This window comes from Salmo trutta, chromosome 17, assembly GCF_901001165.1.
Source record: "Salmo trutta chromosome 17, fSalTru1.1, whole genome shotgun sequence".
NCBI classification, from domain to species: domain Eukaryota; kingdom Metazoa; phylum Chordata; class Actinopteri; order Salmoniformes; family Salmonidae; genus Salmo; species Salmo trutta.
Window position 1 is genome coordinate 51,496,517 of NC_042973.1, and position 22,384 is coordinate 51,518,900.

The window sequence follows — 22,384 nt, forward strand, 5'->3', positions numbered from 1 at the left end:
CATATCTTCAAAAAACACACTAACGTCATGCATTGTGCCCTATTGGATTGTTTGGTTGTTAAAATCATACATTTTGGTAAGCCTCTGACTGAAACTGTGATCATAGTTTGGTTTGCATGATCTAAAACACCTGATAAGTGTGAATGCTTCCAGGATGATGTTGACACAAAGGTTGATAGAACCATAGAACCCACCAGTTCCATTACCCAAGAGGCACTGGGGACCAGGCCAGGGGTTGGTGGGGTAGCTTGCATGGTCCTGCGTGCCTGTGGCCCTAAGGCTCAGTTGGTAAGACGCTATAAACACCAACTGGTTGTGGGTTCAGTTCCCGCAGGGATCCCATAGGCCTACACATACTAAAAATGACTGTCTTCAGCCTAAAGTCGCTTTGGAGGAGGTAAGGTGAGAGGTGTTGTTATTTATCTGTCAGTGAACGATGGCGGAGGCATTCTATCTGTAAACCAGTGGTACCGGGGAAGCAGTCAGATTAGGGAAGCGCAGTGCTGCTATCACTCTCTCCCAGGGTTGTGTTTGGGTATATATTATGGGTTAATCCCGTGGTAGTTTGACTCGGGCACTAAATGCTTAATGGGATTTTAACATTGAAGACGAACATGGTGAATCCAACCAACCCTCATGCTGTGGACCTATTCTAGTCTGTTTAGTAATTAGCTATCAGGGAACGACTACCTATGTTTAACCATATGGGAAATAGAAATCACAGGAAATCTAGACATAAATTGAAACATACTGTATACACACATAAATAAATGTATACATTTATGCATTAAATATCTCTGTACTTCTCAGCTTGAGAAGATTTGGTCTAGATACAGAATAAGCAGAAGTAACAACTCTAATCCATGGATCAGAATATTGCACTCCACTCTGGAAGAATGTGTTGAAAGTAATATATCCATGTACCACAAATTAAACTGGAGAGCATTGTGTCTCCAAAACATCTGATGAGTTGTGTTCCGGGGTGAACAAAACAGCGCATCTCCAGTTACCACAGAAAGGCGTGTACTGGGTACCACATCCTTTTTACAATCAGAAGAAAAGAGATCAGACAACTTGGTAAGGAAATACAGTATCTCCTTTCCCTGGGACCTATCTCACCTTAACCTTGTGGAGCTCGGGAACATGAGTAGGACAAAGGATAGCAAATACTAGCAACACTGAGGCAGATTCAAAGTCAGGATTTGACCTTACAACAGCGTAGGGAAGAGTAGGGTGAGCTAGGTTACATTCCAAATGGCACCTTATTCCCAATATAGTGCACTACTTTTGATCAGGGCCTATAGTCAAAAGTAGTGCACCACATAGGAAATAGGGTGCCATTTGGGACACAACCAGTGAGTAATGAATATTCCACTAAGAGGACTCCAGAGGGCTATCGTCTGGTGTTCTATCATCTCTTAAGATAAAAGAGAGAGAGAGAGAGAGAGAGAGAGAGAGAGGTGGATGGAGATCAGAAAGTAATCTGCTCTCAGGGAGGTGATTGGTCCTTTATCTGAGAAGCTCAGCTATAAACTCTGGATATCATCCAGTAGAAATATTGCATGTACGGGAAATGGAACCAATTTAAATATCCTAGGCTTAGATATCTTTCAATCCCCACCATTCAATCATGTAAATTAGAATTTTTCATGAAAAAAATACCTATTCTCCGTTGCATAAAATCAATGGATTAAACATAAGATTTTTTTAACTGAGACCAGCCATAGAAGAGACAGGACAAAAGCTACGGTAGCACCTTGAGCTCTCCTCGTCCGCAATTCAATCTATTATTCTACAGGAAATTTGATGAAAGCTCTGGTGAATATATGAGGATTTTTTTTTAACAACTCTGCTCTGTTCCCCTCGACACACCGTTAAATATCAAATCAAACCATTGAAGAGCAGACTTCAAAACCAGCTATATGAAGTCTCACTTTTCCCACTCAAAGAGCTATCCCAACTACATAAACTCCCCTTCAACGACGCACCATCACAAATTGACAAAAAAACAGAAATCCTGATTGTTGCATTTGTCCTTATTTATGTAGGCAACGTTCACTCTGTCACCCAGCTAGCCCTTTGAGTAACATGTCTGCTACGGTAGCTTCTCTCAAAGATAACTATGGGCCCATATTAACAAAGTGTCTCAATTGCTGATATCGGATCAGTTTTGCCTTTTAGATTATAACGAATACAATTACATAGACAAGGGTAACTGATCCTAGACCAGCAATCCTCTTTTGAGATGCGTTTGAATATGGTCATGGGTCATGTGTCATTTGTCCTGTGGGGCCAGGGAGCTAGGCCGGAGGCTCCAAACAAGCCAACCTCGAACGGTACATTGTTCATTAGATCTGGACTCCTTTCAACCTCAGCCAACACTCAAATACCACAGCTAACCAATGGAGAGTTAGTCCACTAACGGGACCAAAAACCATGGCCTATTTAATAACTGACTCGTATTGACTGTGAGAGCCTTCTAATCTCATTGTCCTTTTCAGCACAGTTCCAGCAACTATGGTGCATTCGAAACCAGGCCAGCTCAGTACAGCTTGGCTTGGCTCAGTAGTCTGAAAAGCCTTCCCCTCTATCTCCAGTCCATCTCTTACCCAGAATTGACCGGTTCTCAGAACTCTAAAAATACAGATCAGATCACCAGGACACATTCAAAGACCTGCAAGCACATAGACAAGACAGACAGACCAGACCAGACAGACAAGCTCTCTGGTGCCCCAGACAGACCTCTCAGCCACACTGGTCGTTTGATTGGGTTATCAAGACCAGCCAGCCTCTGAGGTGGCTGATAAATGAAGTCACCATTCATCCCTCCATCCTCTTCACTGCTGGGGCTAGAGGCGGGAATTGCCTTAGTGACAATGACATTCTTTCAGAGCCACCAAAGAGCAAGTCGAGCTCTGAGTCAGAGAAGCAGGGAAGGAGGGGGACTACAGACAGAGGAAAGAGATTACACTGATTTCTATTCCACTGTAGTGTGTTTGATCTTAAATTGCTCTGGCATAGGAATGTATTCTAGTCAACTCGCTGTGTCGCTGTGGCTGTTGTCGTCTTGGCGCTGATTATCTTTTAGTCTTTTATTCATACGGTGGTTTTCTCACGCAAAGTGGCCCATTTTGTGGGAGATAAAGACGAAGGATATAGAAGAAGAATTTGGAAGAGACAAAAACGTTTGAATCTCTATTATAAACATATATGCTAGGCTAAAGGTTACTTGCATACAGCCTTAGTACTTCGGGGAAACATCCAACCTTTCCAAAAAACAAATCATCTAAATGACGTCCCAATCCTGATGCGCGGATTACAAGTAATCGAAACACAGTATTAATAATGTACAGTGGGGGAAAAAAGTATTTGATCCCCTGCTGATTTTGTACGTTTGCCCACTGACAAAGAAAGGATCAGTCTATAATTTTAATGGTGGGTTTATTTGAACAGTGAGAGACAGAATAAGAACAAAAATATCCAGAAAAACGCATGTCAGAAATGTTATAAATTGATTTGCATTTTAATGAGGGAAATAAGTATTTGACCCCCTCTCAATCAGAAAGATTTCTGGCTCCCAGGTGTCTTTTATACAGGTAATGAGCTGAGATTAGGAGCACACTCTTAAAGGGAGTGCTCCTAACCGCAGCATGCTACCTGTAAAAAAGACACCTGTCCACAAAAGCAATCAATCAATCAGATTCCAAACTCTCCACCATGGCCAAGACCAAAGAGCTCTCCAAGGATGTCAGGGACAAGATTGTAGACCTACACAAGGCTGGAATGGGCTACAAGACCGTCGCCAAGCAGCTTGGTGAGAAGGTGACAACATTTGGTGCGATTATTCGCAAATGGAAGAAACACAAAACGACTGTCAATCTCCCTCGGCCTGGGGCTCCATGCAAGATCTCACCTCGTGGAGTTGCAATGATCATGAGAACGGTGAGGAATCAGCCCAGAACTACACGGGAGGATCTTGTCAATGATCTCAAGGCAGCTGGGATCATAGTCACCAAGAAAACAATTGGTAACACACTACGCTGTGAAGGACTGAAGGTCCCCCTGCTCAAGAATACATTTACATGCCCGTCTGAAGTTTGCCAATGAACATCTGAATGATTCAGAGGACAACTGGTAAAAGTGTTGTGGTCAGATGAGACCAAAATGGAGCTCTTTGACATCAACTCAACTCGACGTGTTTGGAGGAGGAGGAGGAATGCTGCCTATGACCCCAAGAACACCATCCCCCACCGTCAAACATGGAGGTGGAAACATTATGCTTTGGGGGTGTTTTTCTGCTAAGGGGACAGGACAACTTCACCGCATCAAAGGGACGATGGACGGGGCCATGTACCGTCAAATCTTGGGTGAGAACCTCCTTCCCTCAGCCAGGGCATTGAAAATGGGTGGTGGATGGGTATTCCAGCATGACAATGACCCAAAACACACGGCCGAGGCAACAAAGGAGTGGCTTAAGAAGAAGCACATTAAGGTCCTGGAGTGGCCTAGCCAGTCTCCAGACCTTAATCCCATAGAAAATCTGTGGAGGGAGCTGAAGGTTCGAGTTGCCAAACGTCAGCCTCGAAACCTTAATGACTTGGAGAAGATCTGCAAAGAGGAGTGGGACAAAATCCCTCCTGAGATGTGGGCAAACCTGGTGGCCAACTACAAGAAACATCTGACCTCTGTGATTGCCAACAAGGGTTTTGCCACCAAGTACTAAGCCATGTTTTGCAGAGGGGTCAAATACTTATTTCCCTCATTAAAATGCAAATCATTTTATAACATTTTTGACATGCATTTTTCTGGATTGTTTTGTTGTTATTCTGTCTCTCACCGTTCAAATAAACCTCCTATTAAAATTATAGACTGCTCATTTCTTTGTAAGTGGGCAAACGTACAAAATCAGCAGGGGATCAAATACTTTTTTCCCCCAGTGTAAGTGTAATATAATGACATGACGAGTACATGCCAATTACTGTACGCGTAGTGGGAGTATTGAGATTACACGTAGGATTATTAATACATCAAGCTGTAAACAATTCTCCCAAGGAAAATTCAAAACAACATTCCTGATGCCAGCGCTGCTCCGCTCTCTCCCCCTTCATTGTCTTACCCATTCCCTTCTTCCTGGTCACTAACTGCTATACAGGCTTGGAGTTGGTAGGGATTGGTTTGGTAAATGTGCAATATATTTTAAATTAGAAAAACAAATCAAAATGGGAACATAGGGATGAAATTAACTAAGCAACAGTCCTCTCAGAGTAATAACAACATTACTGGTGCCAGCTCTGCCCCCAACTCCTTCCCTTACCAGTACTTACTGTGGCAGCACCCTGGCCTGAGAGAGAAAAATTCTCCATAGCTGACAGAGTGCATTAGACTCTCAATAAACATGGCTAATACTCATTGTTCTGACGCTGGAGCTGATTAATCCGTTTGAATGTCCCTCAACATGTGACCTGGGGATCAGGGCGCCCGATTGGGTGTTACCAATAAAGGGGGAGTGGGTTTACTGGGGGACTACTTTTAGGATTCTACTTTGTTTTTGACCTCAATCTTCTCTAATCATTTTGAAGCCATGGACACACAAAGATTATGGTGGGGTATAGATTATGCTATAAAACAACGCATCACACAGGCAGGGAGGAGAACAACAGAAAAACACCAACCAGAGGCAGCACTGTTTTTTGTTGTAAAGAAATCTCAAAAGGGACATGGATTGGAACATTTATCTGGGGCTGAATGGAGATGGAGGAAGAGAAAATCTCTGATAGATTCGCAGTAGGATTTGTTTACCATCCCGTTTCTTTGTCTCGTCGCCCAAGGGGAGAATTTTCCCAGGATTCCCGTGGCTGTGTTTGGGGTTTTAAGGGATGAAAAAAGGCGGAAGGAAGAAAAGCTCATTGGTCTCAGCATCTAGCTAGTGCCACAGAAACAGGGAAAGAGAGCCAAGCTGTCATCCCAGTTGGATTAAGAGTCCTTCAGTAGTGGAGGCTGAGCTGGTGACATGGTCCCTAACCATGGAGTGGGGACTGGGGGGGTATGGGGGGGTGGAAACGGCAGCGGTATTAGGGAACCAGGACCTAAATGAGTCACAATGTTCAGTCGGCCTCCTGAACTATAGAAAAGCCCCTTTGTCACCTTTATTCATGTGCTGGCAGCTAAGTGTCTACCTTCATCCGGTTAAATCAATCACTGTTGCATGTGATGGGTCTAGAAGAATTAATCTAACCTTCTTATTTAACCTTTATTTCACCAGGTTATCCTAATGAGGTCAGCTTTTGGAAAATACCTATTTTTCAAGGGATGAAGCTGCGCTAATAACACATACTGTAACTCCATACGTGTGCCACTACACCATAGTTCATATACAGTGGCAACATAACATCCATTTAATGCTGCAATATGTAATTTTTTTGGAGCGCCGACCAAATTGACATAGAAATGTGAATTAAAGAGCTGTCATTCTCATTGAGAAAAAGTAACACAATAACGAGGCTATGTACAGGGGGTACCGGTACCAAGTCAGTGTGCGGGGGTACAGGTTAGAGGTCAATTGTACATGTAGGTAGGGGTGAAGTGACTATGCATAGATAGTAAACAGCGAGTAGCAGCGGTGTCAATGTAAAGGTCCCGTGGCCATTTGCTTAATTGTTCAGCAGTCTTATGGCTTGGGGGAAGCTATTAAGGAGCCTTTTGGTCCAAGACTTGGCGCTCCGGTCTCTGACAATTTTATGGCCTTTCCTCTGACGCCACCTATTATATAGGTCCTGGATTGCAGGAAGCTTGGCCTCAGTGATGTACTTGGCCGTACGCACTGCCCTCTGTAGCGCCTTACGGTCAGATGCCGAGCAGTTGCCATACCAGGCGGTGATGCAACCGGTCAGGATGCTCTCGATGGTGCAGCTGTAGAACTTTTTGAGGATCTGGGGACCCATGCCAAATTTTTTCAGACTCCTGAAGGGGAAAAGGCTTTGTCGTGCCCTCTTCACGACTGTCTTGGTGTGTTTGGACCATGATAGATCTTTGGTGATGTGGACACAAAGGAACTTGAAACTCTCGACCTGCTCCACAACAGCCCCGTTGATGTTAATGGGGGCCTGTTCGGCCCGCCTTTTCCTGTAGTCCACAATCAGCTCCTTAATCTTGCTCACATTGAGGGAGAGGTTGTTGTCCTGGCACCACACTGCCAGTTCTCTGACCTCTTCCCTATAGGCTGCCTCATCGTTGTCGATGATCAGGCCTACCACTGTTGTGTCGTCAGCAAACTTAATGATGGTGTTGGAGTCGTGTTTGGCCACGCAGTCGTGGGTGAACAGGGAGTACAGGAGGGGACTAAGTACACACCCCTGAGGGGCCCCAGTGTTGAGGATCAGCGTGGCAGATGTGTTGTTGCCTACCCTTACCTGGGGGCGGCCCGTCAGGAAGTCCAGGATCCAGTTGCAGAGGGAGGTGTTTAGTCCCAGGGTCCTTAGCTTAGTGATGAGCTTCTTGGGCACTATGGTGTTGAACGCTGAGATGTAGTCAATGAACAGCATTCTCACATCCTTTTGTCCAGGTGGGAAAGGGCAGTATAGAGTGTGATTGAGATTGCATCATCTGTGGATCTATTGGGGCGGTATGCGAATTGGAGTGGGTCCAGGGTATCCGGGAGGATGCTGTTGATGTGAGCCATGACCAGCCTTTCAAAGAACTTCATGTCTACTGAGTAATACAGGGCGGAAATCATTTAGGCAGGTTATCTTCGCTTCCTTGGGCACAGGGCCTGCTTGAAACATGTAGGTATTACAGACTCAGTCAGGGAGAGGTTGAAAATGTCAGTGAAGACACTTGCCAGTTGGTCCACGCATGCTTTGAGTACACGTCCTGGTAATCCATCTGGCCCCGCGACTTTGTGAATGTTGACCTGTTTAAAGGTCTTGCTCACATCGGCTACCTAGAGCGTTATCACACAGTCATCCAGAACAGCTGGTGCTCTCGTGCATGCTTCAGTGTTGCTTGCCTCAAAGCGAGCATAAAAGGCATTTAACTCATCTGGTTGGCTCGCGTCACTGGGCAGCTCACGTCTGGGTTTCCCTTTGTAGTCCGTAATAGTTTTCAAGCCCTGCCACATTTGATGAACATCAGAGCCGGTGTAATAGGATTCAATCTTAATCCTGTATTGGATTAAGAGAATTTAGAAGAACTATTAGAATTTTAGCAGCCATGAAATGGCGGAGCAATTTCTGCATAGTGCATATTTTTTTCTAAGAGATAACTACATCAACCACAGAGCATGGGAGTGTTGAAGGAAGCCAGTGGTAGGTTTAATGTCATTCTTTCTTGGCAGGTCCAGGCCTGGCTCTTTAAATCTTAGACTTGAAAAGTGGGATAAGGGCTGTGGTGGCATATTTGCTGAGCAATTAGACAACACAAGTGGGCCAAGCCACTATGTCAACAGAGAGGGGAGAGGAACGGGGGACGAAGGGGGAGGAAGGAGGGTGATGGGTTCTTCTTAAGCCTATGCGAATGAGAGGAAGGAAGCATGAGAATGTTCTCGGGAGCGTTCAAGGGCACGCTCCCTTCCCTAAAGAGCCTACTTCCACAGTATCCTGCTGCTAGGGTAGCACTCCTGTCCTGTTGTCTGTCTCAATGGACAGACTAGAGGACAGCGTCATGCAGCTGCTGTGGCATTCTTCCACTATGACCCTCTTTAGAGCAGGTGTCCATCTCTCTCACATATCTGCCGCCCATGCAGGACTTGGCAAGAGCCTGGGGCAGGGGCTGGGTTTGGGGATGGAGCATTGGCCGAGGCTGAGGTTGGGGCTGGGGATGGAGCTGTGGCTGAGGTTAGGGATGGGGCTGGCTATAGGCTGAGATTGTTTTCCTCCACTATAAAATCTCTGGTCTTCAAACAAATATCCAGATCTTCTCTTCAAACAGAGATCCAGCCAGTGCCCAGGCTTGTAGCCCAGACACCCGAGTCCCCAGCCCCCTGATCCGGCAGCACCCCCCTACTTCACAAGAAATGCTCCAAGAACAACGGCCCAGCCAGTGGGGACGGGGCAAAACAGACCCTCTTTTGTTCCCCTTGCCCCTTCTCAGCGTTCCATTGGGTACATGATCCCCCCCCCCAAGCTTCCACACACCCCTTGCGTCCACCCTTCTTCCCCCCCTTTCGCTTCTCCCCTCCTCTTCTTTCCAATGGGTGGTAAAAAAGCTAAAAAAAAGAAGTAACTTGTGAGGAGGACACAGAGAAGCAGACTAACAAACATATCCTTCATTCCTTCAACCCCCTCCCTCTCAGCTTAGTCTTGTTCATATCACAGAAAATAAATTCAGTAAGTCAGGTTGTGAAGAATGAATCCCCGTGTTAGTTGACTGCCTAGAAGCTCAAGTGGTTTACGTTACATTGTTCAAATCAAAGATGGTGGGTTAGCCTGTTAATTTGGTTTCTATTGGGTAGGGGGAACATAGAACATTAAACCCACAACATCACATTCTATTATCTTCCGATTCCTCACCACCCACTTTAAAAGGGGGCTTTCTGCTAGTTGATCCCTCACAGTCCGTTTGAACAGAAAAGAGCATCGCTTCACTTTTGTTCTCACTGAGGGGTGTAATAATCCTTACACGGGAGGGTGATAATACCGTATCCCGGGGTAACCTTGAGCGATTGGGTCGGACGGCTATAATGGCATAATAACCTGACATGGGTAATAATTCAGTCACCGTGGGGCTACTGCTGGGCAACTGGGGGAGACTGACCGCTGACTGACTAACCACTCCTTTTACGCCATCTGTCCTAGCAACCAAACAAATGACCACAAGTTAATAAAACAGTTAGGTATTATTAAAGAGCACATTTATAACAATAGTTTATTCACTTTGGACTGCTACTTCAGCTAGGAGCTAGGCGGGACCAGGGCTGACCAGACCATTGGCTGACCGCTCCTGTAAATCTAACATCTATCCTAGCAACCAAACACTGCCCTGGCCTGAGATTCTTGACCACAAAGTCATATAGCTAGCTCGGTAATAAGGAGCACACATATAGCCTAACACTACTATAACCCTTTGTGTAGCTCCAGGTTTCTTGCGTGTTTTATGTATAGTACAACAAGCCAAACAATATCCTATTACTTGATGTTGGAGTAATGAAACGTTACACAAGGAATCTCGAGAAGAAAGCGCTATTGTTTACAGCAACAGTGAGAATCAACCAAAATAGATTGTTTCTAGTCGAGGCAATCATGTCTGAGTCAGTCCAGAATCAGTCTGATATCACAATGTATGGATCACCTAACCTCGCCTCTTTTTCTAAGACATTAAAAATCTAGGTCTATGATGTAAACAACCACATTGTGCAGCTGTGAGGAGAGCAGAGGACAGGACAGGAACCTGTCAATCCCCATTAGCACCAGTGGCTAACCAAGTGTGAAACTCTAATTGTGCTTCACCAGCTTGTCACTACTCAGGCATGTGTGTATGTATATATATATATATGTGTGTGTGTGTGTGTGTGTGTGTGTGTGTGTGTGTGTGTGTGTGTGTGTGTGTGTGTGTGTGTGTGTGTGTGTGTGTGTGTGTGTGTGTGTGTGTGTGTGTGTGTGTGTGTGTGTGTGTGTGTCTGTGTGTGCGTGCTTACCTGCTTTTTTCTCTAAGCAGATTTGTATACATGCATACATTTATTAAAGGCCCATTGCAGTCAGAAACGCGATTTCCTGTGTTTTATTTATATTTCTACACTATGAGTTTGGAATAATACTGAAAATTATGATAATGCCCTTTTAGTGTAAGAGCTGTTTGAAAAGGCCAATGGAAATGTCAGCTTTTTTGGTGGGATAGTTTTGGCCTGCCTGGTGTGATCACCTAGAGGTAAATTAGTTAATAGACCAATAAGAAAGAGAGTTCCAAACCTCTCTGCCAATAACAGCTAATTTTCAGTTTTCCCCTCCCCACTCCCAGACAGTCCTAACAAAATTCTTGCTTGAGAATTTGCTCTTTGCTAAGAAGCTATTTTTGTTTCTTTATTACCATTTTAATTTAAAACAATCCATGTAAGGTACTTCATTGTTTCTCAGAAATTATTTAATATTGAGATAAAAATGGCTGCAATGGACCTTTAAAAACCGTGACACATCCAGCTCCATGTAATGTCCGTTGAGCAGGCAGAGACAGCCAAGCAGCAGCGAGACCGAGGGAGAGATATCCTTCACAGTCACCCTGTGGTCCTCACAGAATTAAACAGAACAGTATTATATGGTTGCGTCCCAAAGGGCATCCTTTTCTCTACATAGTGCACTACTTTTGACCAGAGCCCTGGGAATAGGGTGGGTATAATGAGAATAGGGTGTCATTTTGGGATGCACACTATGTGTTTCTATGGTGGTCCCCCTAATGAGACATTAATCTGCCGGCAGTGAGGAGGACAGGGGTGTGACAGAGAAACTAGACTAAAACATTTTCACTGTGACGCCTGCCTGGCCCGATGGGAACACACATACACACACGAAACACACACACACAGAGACAGGCCCAGAACCTGGTGACACTAATGGATGTACATGGGCCTCTCTTACTCGCCTGGGATTACTTACATCAGAGCAGGTCAGCCGGCTGTAGCAGACATTCATATCATTGAGTGGCAGACCGGCTACATTCAGACCATTGCTAAATAATATTCTATATTCAAAGCAAGAGTGCACTTTCACTACCTGTCTGACTGACTGACCTGTGAGGACATACAGTGAGGGAAAAAAGTATTTGATCCCCTGCTGATTTTGTACGTTTGCCCACTGACAAAGAAATGATCAGTCTATCATTTTAATGGTGGGTTTATTTGAACAGTGAGAGACAGAATAACAACAAAACAATCCAGAAAAACGCATGTCAAAAATGTTATAAATTGATTTGCATTTTAATGAGGGAAATAAGTATTTGATCCCCTCTCAATCAGAAAGATTTCTGGCTCCCAGGTGTCTTTTATACAGGTAACGAGCTGAGATTAGGAGCACACTCTTAAAGGGAGTGCTCCTAATCTCAGTTTGTTACCTGTATAAAAGACACCTGTCCACAGAAGCAATCAATCAATCAGATTCCAAACTCTCCACCATGGCCAAGACCAAAGAGCTCTCCAAGGATGTCAGGGACAAGATTGTAGACCTACACAAGGCTGGAATGGGCTACAAGACCATCGCCAAGCAGCTTGGTGAGAAGGTGACAACAGTTGGTGCGATTATTCGCAAATGGAAGAAACACAAAAGGACTGTCAATCTCCCTCGGCCTGGGGCTCCATGCAAGATCTCACCTCGTGGAGTTGCAATGATCATGAGAACGGTGAGGAATCAGCCCAGAACTACACGGGAGGATCTTGTCAATGATCTCAAGGCAGCTGGGACCATAGTCACCAAGAAAACAATTGGTAACACACTACGCCGTGAAGGACTGAAATCCTGCAGCGCCCGCAAGGTCCCCCTGCTCAAGAAAGCACATATACATGGCCGTCTGAAGTTTTCCAATGAACATCTGAATGATTCAGAGGACAACTGGGTGAAAGTGTTGTGGTCAGATGAGACCAAAATGGAGCTCTTTGGCATCAACTCGCCGTGTTTGGAGGAGGAGGAATGCTGCCTATGACCCCAAGAACACCATCCCCACCGTCAAACATGGAGGTGGAAACATTATGCTTTGGGGGTGTTTTTCTGCCAAGGGGACAGGACAACTTCAGCGCATCAAAGGGACGATGGACGGGGCCATGTACCGTCAAATCTTGGATGAGAACCTCCTTCCCTCAGTCAGGACATTGAAAATGGGTCGTGGATGGGTATTCCAGCATGACAATGACCCAAAACACACGGCCAAGGCAACAAAGGAGTGGCTCAAGAAGAAGCACATTAAGGTCCTGGAGTGGCCTAACCAGTCTCCAGACCTTAATCCCATAGAAAATCTGTGGAGGAAGCTGAAGGTTCGAGTTGCCAAACGTCAGCCTCGAAATCTTAATGACTTGGAGAAGATCTGCAAAGAGGAGTGGGACAAAATCCCTCCTGAGATGTGTGCAAACATGGTGGCCAACCTCAAGAAACGTCTGACCTCTATGATTGCCAACAAGGGTTTTGCCACCAAGTGCTAAGTCGTGAGGGGGTCAAATACTTATTTCCCTCATTAAAATGCAAATCAATTTATAACATTTTTGACATGCGTTTTTCTGGATTGTTTTGTTGTTATTCTGTCTCTCACTGTTCAAATAAACCTACAATTAAAATTATAGACTGATCATTTCTTTGTCAGTGGGCAAACGTACAAAATCAGCAGGGGATCGATCAAATACTTTTTTCCTGTAGTGTACAACTAAAAATGGTAACCCCCAGGGTACAAACATGTGTCTTACAAGTAACAACCTCTGAGACACAAAGAATAATCAATACCGTAGGTCTGTGTTGTTTTTGTAAAAAAAATAAACTCCAAAGAAAGCATCGAGAACTGCATGATCAAAAGTAAACTATTCAGACTGAGATCTGCCTTTACTAAACGGACACAACACAAGTGTGATTCCATGATGTGATTCAATAGCTCCAAATTAACCGTCTTGGCTCTAATGTCTTTCAACACTTCCGTTCTGGACAAATAACGGTTGATTTGACGCACGCAGTCTTCCCAAAAAGAACATTCAAATATGAATGTGTCATAAAAGTTGATATTCAATTCTTCCGAGGAACCGTTATGACATCATCATGACTAGACCAGACTGAGTGCGTTGGTCGTATGACTGAAAAACATTGTCCTGCTGTCTTGGGGGGGAGTTAGAACATAAGCCAGCAACTGCCTGGCAGACGACCGGAGATGGAGAACAAGTCACTTCTCACAGAATAGTCTGCATGCTTCACCAGCCCACAGTGTTGAATAAGTGGCATTTTCCTCTTCTACACCCCAGCCTTTCCCATCGCTCTAAGGACTGGCCACTTCTACGTAATCATCTACTGGGAAACTGAGACTCTCATAATGCCACATACACATAAACGCATGCATGAAAACAAAACACACACACACAGAGACACACACATGTTCACAGATACACACACAGACACACGCACAATACCACAGATACCACAACCACTAAATGGTAATTATGGTGATCCCTTACAGTTATGCAAATCTCCATGTGGCACTGGAGCTGGGTGAAAGCAGTGAAAGTAAGGGCCAGATATCTAGGCCACCAGCCTGGTAGGTCACTGTGTATTATCTTGTCCCATTTTCAACAATGACCTGTCAAGTGAGCAACAATGGTCTGCCAGATGACAGCTGTCAACTAAACCGTAAAAGTCACCGAGATGATAGAAGGAAGTACAGAAAGGTTGAAAGATGACCGGAACATCAAAGGACAACAACATAACCGGTTGTTTTTCCTCCGTTTTCACTGTAGTGTCCCTTTAAGACAGCTGCCAGAGGGGGTCTCTCTGGGTCACAAATCTGTAAAGCAATGGTGACAAACTGATCTTACAATTAGATCAAATAGAATCCACGGTTAAATAAAAAACAATAAGGAACACCAGGGCAGGGTACACAAACAACAATCCACAATAGGAGATACACACACACACACATTTTTGGGGCGCTCTCTCAGAATGAATGCAGATGCCATAGGGTAGGTCAGGGAGTTGTTATCTACTGGAGGAGATTAACAATAGTCTGCTCAGACTGAATAAACATACCTAGAAAGTGTGTCACAGCCAGAAGAGCACCACTACACAGACAATAAAAGCATTAGTCATTCATTGTTAGCCGTTAGCATTGTATTCATTGGACTGAGAAGTAAAAGTGCCTCGTGTTTTTGTGTGTGTTTGGGTGTGTGTGTGTTTCTGTCTGTGTGTGTGTTTGGGTGTGTGTGTGTTTCTGTCTGTGTGTGTGTGTTTGGGTGTGTGCGTTTGGGTGTTTGTGTGTGTCTGGAAAGTGGACGTGGCTGAGTGTTTGGTTGTGTGAGTTTGTTTGTGTTGAAGGGGGGCACTGGGTACACTATGAATGAATTAAGCTTGTCTGACAAGGGGACAGAGTGGGGGGAAGTGGGGTAAGACATGGGTGGGAATGTTTTTGCAGTAATGCAATTGTTTGGCTTGATTATTAACGTCTCAAATACATGACAGATGCAACAAGAAAATCTCCAGGGAATATTATAATTATAATAATTATAATTTAGAGAAAATGGAGTATGCTCAATATTGGTGTCAACACATTAAACGAAATACAAATTTGATTTGCACCCTAACATTTTGAGAAATCGTATCAAGCGTGACATTTCTCATGTGAAATAACAGCAAACACATTATTTGATTTCGATCAACTGACCAAATCTACTCGAATACCAAACTTGAGTTATGTGCGTAGGCTCTTTACACAACTGCATTACATATTGTCTCTCTCTCTCTCTCTCTCTCTCTCTCTCTCTCCAACGAATACAAGAATTAGTGGAAATCCTTCAGTTAAGTTAAAAAAACAAAATGATTGCCACGCGCATAGCGGCACACACATTTGGGGTGCTGTAGAGTGCGCCTTGGGTTGACTATCATTTGATAAACAGCCATAACCTACAGATGAACAATTGATGCCATCGCAAGTCTAACATTGTTGACAACTGTCCGCCTAACCAACCACACTGATGCACAGACTGATGTACAGGGCTGTAGGACCAATACACACACTCCCCGATGTTGTGTCCCAAAGCTAGCTATAGGCTACACCTGTTCTGAGTAATATACCACATTTCTGTATCACATAAGAAGTAACCTAAATACTGGTACTGGTTCCATATGTAGGCTATACAACATGCAATTTAATTGGCTCCGGCAATTTAATGAACACATTGATTTGTTTTTTGATAGTCTAAAGACAACATCTATCCTACGTTCGCACGCATAAACTACTGAATGGACGACAGCGTCATACGACTCTCATTCTGCCTTTGGGATGTTATGGCATAAAAACATTTTTTTAATTGACTGACCTGCAGTGTATGGTGCGCAATACAATGGATGCGCGCGATCTCTCTTCCAGGTTCTTGCAGTAGAGTGCTATTTTCCCCTGGTGCGTATTTTTAGTTGGAACCGCGTCCGTCCTTTGAGCTTCCACTTGCCTCTGCTGCTTGACTGGTCCTCTCCTCCTCTCGCTCTCTCTCTCACCGGTTCACAAGATAGCGCGCGAGCCGCGGTACTCTTCAAGCGCGCACACTGCAGCGCCGCTGCGGAAGGGGGGTGGCCTCGAGCGCTGGACCAATTTGACAAAATAGGTTTCCAAATTCCAAATCTGTCCCCAGTTTCTTTCAACATCACAGATGGAGAACAGCTGTCAGGGGTAAAGGATCATTGTCACAGGCGCACACTTTATTGAGGCAAAAGTGCAAAACGCAAAACAGTCACAAGAATTATGTTTAAAAATAAACATCTTACATTTTAGTCGACACTCTTATCCAGAGCGACTTACAGTAATGAACGCATACATTTCATTTCATGCATTTTTTTGTACTGGCCCCCGTGGGAATCGAAGCCACAACCCTGGCGTTGCACACACCATGCTCTACCAACTGAGCCACAGGGAAGGCTTTGTGAAATAACACGGAAAAAACAAACCAGTCTGGCGTGTCAACAAATAATACGTAACACAAACAATCTTTCACAAAGACATGATGGGGAACAGAGGAATAAATACATGTAGATTGATTGGGGAATGAAAACCAGGTGTGCAGGGAACAAGACAAAACAAATGGATACATGAAAAATGGAGCGGCGATTGCTAGAAAGCAGGTGACGTCAACCGCTGAAAGCCGCCTGAACAAGAAGAGGAGCCGACATCGGCGGAAGTCGTGACAATCATGCAGGCTAAAATAATTGTACATGCTGTGAAAGGGGTAGAGGTTAGTGGAGGAGTGGCGGAGCGAGTTCTGCGCCATCTCTGCCCAGGGCACGAACGCCGCCCCCTCCCCCGGCCGGTCCTGGCAAAAGGACCACAGAAACCTGCCCACATCCTGGTTCACTCTCTCCACGTGCCCATTACTCTCGGGGTGGAAACCCAAGGTGAGGCTGATCGAGACCCCCAAACGTTCCATGAATGCCCTCCAGACTCTCGAAGTGAACTGGGGACCTCGATCAGACACTATATCCTCAGGCACCCCGTAGTGCCGGAAGACGTGTGTAAACAGGGCCTACTCAGTTTGAAGGGCCATAGGGAGACCGGGCAGAGGGAGGAGACGACAGGACTTAGAGAAATGATCTACAACGACCAGGATCGTGGTGTTTCCCTGTGAGGGAGGAAGATCCGTTAGAAAATCCACCGATAGGTGTGACCAAGGCCGTTGTGGAACGGGTAAGGGATGTAGCTTACCTCTGGGCAGGTGTCTAGGAGCCTTACACTGGGCGCACACCGGGCAGGAGGAAACATAAACCCTCACGTCCCGAGCCAAGGTGGGCCACCAGTACTTCCCAGTCAGACAGCGCACCGTCCGACCGATCCCCGGATGACCAAAGGAGGGTGATGTGTGTGCCCAATAGATCAACTGCTCACAGACAGCAGACGGAACGTACTGACGCCCGACAGGACACTGGAGTGGAGCGGGCTCTGAATGCAATGCCTGTTCAATGTCCGCGTCCAGCTCCCACACGCCCGGCGCTACCAGACAGGAGGCCGGGAGAATGGGAGTCTGATCCATGGGCCGCTCCTCGGTGTCATACAGCCGGGACAGTACGTCTGCCTTCACATTCTGGGAACCTGGTCTGTAAGACAGGGTAAACACAAAACGGGTAAAGAACATGGCCCACCTTGCCTGACGAGGATTCAGTCTCCTAGCTTCCCGGATGTACTCCAGGTTGCGGTGGTCAGTCCAGATGAGGAAAGGGTGTTTAGCCCCCTCAAGCCAATGTCTACATGCCTTCAAAGCCTTAACCACAGCCAACAGCTCCCAGTCCCCCACATCATAGTTTCGCTCCGCCGGGTTGAGCTTCTTCGAGAAAAAAGCACAGGGGTGGAGCTTCGGTGGCGTGCCCGAGCGCTGTGAGAGCACAGCTCCTATCCCAGCTCCTATCCCAGCCTCGGACGCGTCCACCTCCACTATGAACGCCAAAGAGGGATCCGGATGAGCCAGCACTGGAGCCGAGGTAAACAGAGCTCTCAGGTGACCAAAAGCCCTGTCCGCCTCAACCGACCACTGCAGACGTACAGGACCCCACTTCAGCAGTGAGGTAATGGGAGCAGCCACCTGGCCAAAACCCCGGATAAATCTCCGGTAGTAATTGGCAAACCCTAAAAATCGCTGCACCTCCTTTACTGTGGTGGCAGTCGGCCAATTAGACACGGCTGCTATGCGGTCACTCTCCATCTCCACCCCTGATGTGGAAATGCGATACCCTAGGATGGAGACGGTCTGTTGAAAGAACAGGCATTTCTCAGCCTTGACGTACAGGTCATGCGCCAACAGTCATCCAAGTACCTTGCGCACCAAGGACACATGCTCGGCGCATGTAGCGGAGTATATCAGAATGTCATTGATATACACCACTACACCCTGCCCGTGCAGGTCCCTGAAAATCTCATCTACGAAGGATTGGAAGACTGATGGAGCATTCATCAACCTGTACGACATGACGAGGTACTCATAATGCCCTGAGGTGGTACTAAACGCCGTCTTCCACTTGTCTCCCTCCCGGATACACACCAGATTGTACGCACTCCTGAGATCCAGTTTAGGGAAGAAGCGCGCCCCGTGCATTGACTCAATCGCCGTGGCGATAAGACGTAGTGGGTAACTGTACCTCACCGTGATTTGATTGAGACCTCTATAGTCAATGCACGGGCGCAGACCTCCATCCTCCTTCTTCACAAAAAATAAACTTGAGGAGGCGGGTGAAGTGGAGGACCAAATGTACCCCTGATGCAGGGATTTGGAGACATATGTCTCCATAGCCACCGTCTCCGCTTGCGACAGAGGATACACGTGACTCCTGGGAAGTGCAGCGTCTACCAGGAGATTTATCGCACAATCCCCCCGTCGATGGGGTGGTCATTGAGTTGCCTTCTTTTTACAGAAGGCGAGAGCCAAATCGGCATATTCTGGGGGAATGCGCATGGTGGAGACATGGTCTGGACTTTCCACCGTGGTAGCACCAACAGAAACCACTACACACCTCCACGAGCACTCTCGCGACCACCCCGTGAGAGCCCTCTGTTGCCAGGAGATGGTGGGGTTATGACGAGCCAACCAGGGAAGGCCTAGTACCACGGGAAACGCAGAAGAGTCAATGAGAAAGAGACTGATTCTCTTCTCGTAACCCCCCTGTGTCTCCATGGCCAGGGAGATGGTGACTTCCTGATTAGCCCGAACCCTAATGGTCGACTATCCAGAGAGTGAACAGGGAAAAGTCTATCTACAGGAATAATGGGGATCCCTAAACTAATAGCTAACGCTCTGTCGATAAAATTCCCAGCTGCGCCTGAATCGACGAGCGCCTTATGTTGGGAATGCGGGGAGAACTCAGGGAAATACACAGGTACAAACAGGTGGACAACAGAGGACTGGATGAGAGTGGTGCAGACTCACCTGGGGTGACGCCAGAGTGCCCTGCCTGCTGCCTCAACTCCCAGAGGGACCAACCCGGCACCGACCGGCAGTGTGCCCTCTGTGGCCACAGATGGTGCACGTGAAGGCCCCTCCTCCAGCCTCCCTATGCGCAGCCCATCCCAACTCCATGGGCACCGGAGCGGGAGTGCTGGGAGATGGAACCAACAGAGCCCCCTCAGGACGTCCATGGATGACCAGCAGGTTATCCAACCGGATGGACAGATCCACCAGTTGGTCAAAGGTGATGGTGGCATCCCTGCAGGCCAACTCCCGTCAGACGTCCTCACCCAGGTTGCATCGATAGTGGTCGATGAGGGCCCTGTCGTTCCATCCTGCTCCGGCGGCCAAGGTCCGGAACTCCAGCGCAAAATCCTGTGCGCTCCTCGTCCCCTGCCTCAAATGGAAGAGTCGTTGCCCCGCCGCTCTACCTTCAGGCGGATGGTCAAAGAAGGCCCGGAAAAGGCAGGTGAACTGCTCGAAGTGGTCCTTCCTCCCCCGAGACGTTTGTCAACTCCAGAGCTCTCCCTGAGAGGAATGAGACGAGGACGGACACTCTCTCCTGGACGCGTGTTCCTGAATGCGCTCCTCGACTCCTCGGTACCTGCTCCTGCTGACTCCATGGTTGGTGAAAGATTCTGTCATGTGTGTGCGTACTGTTAGCGAAGTCAGGTGCAGGAGAGCAGAGATTTGTGAACAGACACACACTTTATTGAGGCAAAAGTGCAAAACGCGCAAAACAGTCACAAGAATTTTGTTTAACAATAAACATCTTCGTGAAATACCACAGAAAAATTAAACCAGTCTGGCGCGTCAACAAATAACACGTAACACAAACAATCTTTCACAAAGACATGATGGGGAACAGAGGAATAAATACATGTCGATTGATTGGGGAATGAAAACCAGGTGTGCAGGGAAGAAGACAAAACAAATGGATACATGAAAAATGGAGCAGCGATTGCTAGAAAGCCGGTGACGTCGACCGCCGAACGCCGCCCGAACAAGGAGAGGAGCCGACTTCGGTGGAAGTCATGACAATCATGCAGGCTAAAATAATTGTACATGCTGTGTTTTATAAATGATTCCCTGTTGCTATTGTATTGAAAAATAAATGTTTAAAAAAGGTATAATTTTAGTGAATGATATTATAAATAGGACTGGTGGAGTGATGTCACACATGCAGCTAACACAGACATATGGAAATGTCTGCTCTACCCAAAATTACAACCAATTAAATGCAGCATTACCTTAAAAATGGAAAAAGCAATTAGAAGGGGAAAAAAGTAAGGAACTTATATGTCGACCCTGTATTAAAGAACACAAATGGTTAAAGAAAAGTGTGATAAATAAAAACATATACCAATTTCATTTAAGGACAAAAAAACTGATAGAATATTTTTTGCCATATAAATTGCAAAATAGTTGGGAAGAGATTTTCGATGTAATTCCATGGCACATGGTTTATGAATTGATACGCCGGATTCAAAACTTCAAATTTTTTCAATTTAAATTACTATACAAAATTCTTGCAACTAATAGCATGTTATATATATGGGAGATACAATCTTCCCAGCTCTGCAGATTCTGCTGTGAGGAGGCAGAGTCATTAGATCATTTATTTTGGTACTGTCCACATGTAGCTCGTTTTTGGTCACAGGTCCAGGAATGGCTGAAGAATTGCAACATTTGCCTAGAACTAACGCTGCAGATAGCAATAGTGGGTGATTTGAAAAGCCATAGTCAATCAATCAATAATATAATAATTATTTTAGCAAAAATGTTTATTTTTAATTTACAATCTGTAGAAGCTATGAGAATAGAAAGGTTCAATTGTTTTGTGAAGCATCACAGCACAGTTGAAAATATATGGCAAATAGAAATCCGAAATGGATGATGTTGAGAGACAGATGGGAGGGGTTGAATGGAGCTGAAGGGTGGGACTAATAACAAGATAAACAATGTAAAACATACGGGGTCTGTAAAATGTATATAGGTTCAGAACTTTTGTGAAATAGCACACTTACAAATAGAAATCAAACTGGATGGACATCAGAAAAAGAGGAAGGACTAAAAACAAACAAAAAAGAACTATTGTAAAATACACTGTGTCTGTAAAATGTGTATAAGATGAATAAATTGAAGGTAAAAGCCGAAGTGTTTATTAGTTTACTCCAATTGGGCGATCGGTGGTAGGGTTTGCGGGGAATAATAATAAAGGTATATTCTTTAAAAAAGTATGTATGTCTATATAGGTATGTGTATGTATATATGTGTATATGTATGCATGCGTGTATGGATATATATATTTACCCAAAAAATATATGGGGGATTGGAAATGATGCAGACAATTACATTGATGGAAGCAATATTCTTTCCGCAATATTAAGCTGGTCCACCCCTAAATTTTAAAAAAAATAAATAAAAACGAATCTTCTTGAAATGAGAGGGGTGAGTGAAAGGTTATTTACCATTTTAACCATTTATAAACAATTTATAATCCAACAAAGCAATTACTTTTTTGTATGTGTAATGATGAATTATAATGGAGGTGCATAAACAAAAACAACATATTTACAGTATGCAATGTTTGCCTATTATCCGTCACCCTTCAGGCATAAACAGTAGGACTATACATTAGTGCCTCTATTTGCAGTATTTCTCAATTTAAAAAATACACAACATGTTGTCTTAAGTAAAACAAAGTCGGAACTGCTGGGCAGGTCTGTCTCACTGTCTATGCTATTGGATAGAAAGCAATCACCGCAGCTGTTCACCGCATGTTACTGGGGATATACCAGAGAT

The 22,384-nt window shown here is 45.3% G+C and overlaps 1 protein-coding gene across 1 annotated transcript in view; it reads right to left on the bottom strand.

The window, feature by feature from the left end:
• Positions 1-16,165, bottom strand: part of LOC115152367 (neuronal cell adhesion molecule) — a 117,423-nt gene extending 101,258 nt beyond the window's left edge. The window contains exon 1 of the mRNA XM_029697163.1: positions 15,980-16,165. The gene's annotated coding sequence lies outside the window, so the exon portion shown is untranslated. The remainder of the gene's footprint in view (positions 1-15,979) is intronic.
• Positions 16,166-22,384: the final 6,219 nt, after the last annotated feature.